The sequence below is a fragment of the Condylura cristata genome, unplaced genomic scaffold, assembly GCF_000260355.1.
Source record: "Condylura cristata isolate star-nosed mole 26May11 unplaced genomic scaffold, ConCri1.0 scaffold00029, whole genome shotgun sequence".
Taxonomy (NCBI): domain Eukaryota; kingdom Metazoa; phylum Chordata; class Mammalia; order Eulipotyphla; family Talpidae; genus Condylura; species Condylura cristata.
The window spans coordinates 9,623,281-9,625,518 of NW_004567130.1; the positions used below are offsets into that span (position 1 = coordinate 9,623,281).

General features: G+C 61.4%; 1 protein-coding gene across 3 annotated transcripts in view; it reads right to left on the reverse strand.

Annotated features, from left to right (window-relative positions):
• The window catches only part of GAL3ST1 (galactose-3-O-sulfotransferase 1), a 13,469-nt gene extending 11,237 nt beyond the window's left edge, over positions 1 to 2,232 (reverse strand). For all 3 annotated transcript variants that reach the window (XM_004690907.2, XM_012731028.1, XM_012731029.1), the window contains exon 1: positions 2,139 to 2,232. The gene's annotated coding sequence lies outside the window, so the exon portion shown is untranslated. The remainder of the gene's footprint in view (positions 1 to 2,138) is intronic.
• Between the last annotated feature and the right edge of the window lie 6 nt (positions 2,233 to 2,238).

A 2,238-nucleotide genomic window follows, 5' to 3' on the forward strand; every position in this document is an offset into this window, starting at 1 on the left:
ATAAATAAATCTTAAAAAAATAATACAGCAACTTAAAGGTTTTGAAAGCTGCCCAGCACTGCTTTGCACCATGCCCTGGATATGCCCACCCATCTCTCTGCTACTGCAGTCTGAGGTGCTCTGGCTGTAAACCCACTAGGCAGAGGCTCCTCCCCTCTCTGAGCTTTTCCTAAAAAAAAGGCCACTGTGTCTCATGACCCTCTCACAGGCTGACAGCGAGGATCAAATGCGAAGCAGCATGCAGCCCCTCGGATTGGGCCTCTGGATCCACCTGGCGGGAAGCAGACCTGGCCTGCCAACGGCTCGCACTTCCCATGCTTCAGAGCCAAGAGTTCAGATCCGGGGTGACTGGCACAGTGCAGGCAGGACTCACCTAGGGCCCCAGGCCCAGCCAGGGCACCTCTGGGATCAGACCTGGGGGTGCCCAAATCTCATCTTTGTCTTGGCATGGGCAAGTGGGGAAGCAGGTGTCCTTGTGGCCCACTTCCTCCGACTGTCACTCCTCACCTGGTGCTTCTACTGGCCCCTCCCCCCTCTTAGCCCCTCCCCACCCTCCCCTGCCTTTTCTGGAGTAGGACAGGGCTCACAGACAGGGCTGGCCATAGTCTGTGTCTCAGAAAAGCAAAGCAAGCCGCCTCCACAAACGCCAGAGGGGATTCCTGCCTCTGCCCTCATTTTCCAAGGTTAATCATCGCCTCTCTCCCTAGGCTGGCTCCCTCGGTCCCTGCAGCCCAGAGGCCAGGACTGCAGGGACACACTCCTCCCTTGCTGGGTGCCCAGAGGGCACCCAGCCGGTGCTTTCAACCCCTGGCCCATGCCCAGTGACAAGGGGGTGCCCTGGGAGCAGGTCTTTATCCGCGGGGAGTTTCCCCCTCAGTCTCAGTGAGGAGCAGGGAGTGGACTTGGCAGCTGGGAACAGGGCTCCGTTGTGCCTGCTCCCAGGGTAACAGCCTGCCCACCCCCGAGTGTCAGGCAGAGCTGGGAGCTGGGGAGGCAAGGGGGGAGGGTCCAGAATAGGGGGCTGGGGGCAGCCCAGGCAAATTCAAAAGCCTAAGACCCCAGGGGGCGCCGAGAGGTCTGGGCAGGGCTGCAGTCCAGAGATCTGGGGCCAGGGCAAGATCCCTAAGATGTGGTCAACTCAGCCACCTCTGAACTATGTGACCTTGGGCAAGTCATTAAATACCCCTGAGCCTGTTTTGGCCGAGAAGCATAGTGGCGAAGCCTCCTTCACGGGGAGCCAGGCCCAGGCAGCCACAGGGAAGGCCTGCCCTCTCCAGAGAACTCAGGTCACCCCTCAGCAGAGGAGGAGACTGGGTTCTCCTCTCTGCGCAGTCTTGAGGCTCCCCCACCCTATCAGTCACCGCAGCAATCCAGGCATCAGGTGTCAGGCTGTCTCCCTCCCGCCTCCCATTGAATTACAGCAGCCAGATGTGTGGCACCTCTTCGCTCTGGTCCTCACTGGGAGGGACTACAGTTGTGCCCTGTGCTGTTACCAAAAAGCTGGCTTGGCACGCCGGGCACAGACCAATCTGGACTCCCTTCTTGGACACTGGCTCAGGAAGTGGAAACTTGGATTTCCTGACACCCCTCCTGCACCCCAGCACTCGTCCACTCCCACAAGCCTCTCCTTGGGGGCCATGCTGCCTGTGAGGCACAGCTCAGGGCCTTCCCCAAGCACAAGGCCCCTAGCCTCAGCTCTGATGGCAACTCCCCCCACCCAACACCACCTCATCTGGTGGGTGCTGGTAGGGAGAGGAGAGAACCCTGCCCTTCCCCCCATCTTCCCAGGGTCCGGCCACAGTGTCCAAGATTAATCATTAATGGACTCCTAGCTCCAGCCCAGCTCCAGCCCTACCCACCCCGCTTTCTGGTACTGGGGAAACCGCGGGCCAGGGCCATGGGGAGAAACCCAAGCAGGGGGTGCACCAACCTGCGCCCTCCCAGACCCCAGCCTGCCCTTCGGCAGCTGGCAGGGGCCACCAGACCCTGGAGCTGGAGCGTGAAGCTCGGTATAGAATCTGACGCTGCGCCATCTCAGTTGCAGGGTGGAATGGAGCAGGGTGGGGTGCGCGGAGACTTTAGGGGCGGACTGAAGTAAGGTGCAAGCTGGAGGTGCGCGCTGGACCCCCAGGGGTTACCTTGTTCCGGTCGACCTCCGGCTTGGCTTGGCAGGCTCGGCCCCCGGCCGCGCCGCCGGGGCGCTTACTGGGCGGCGGGGCGTACCCGCCCGGACCCCCA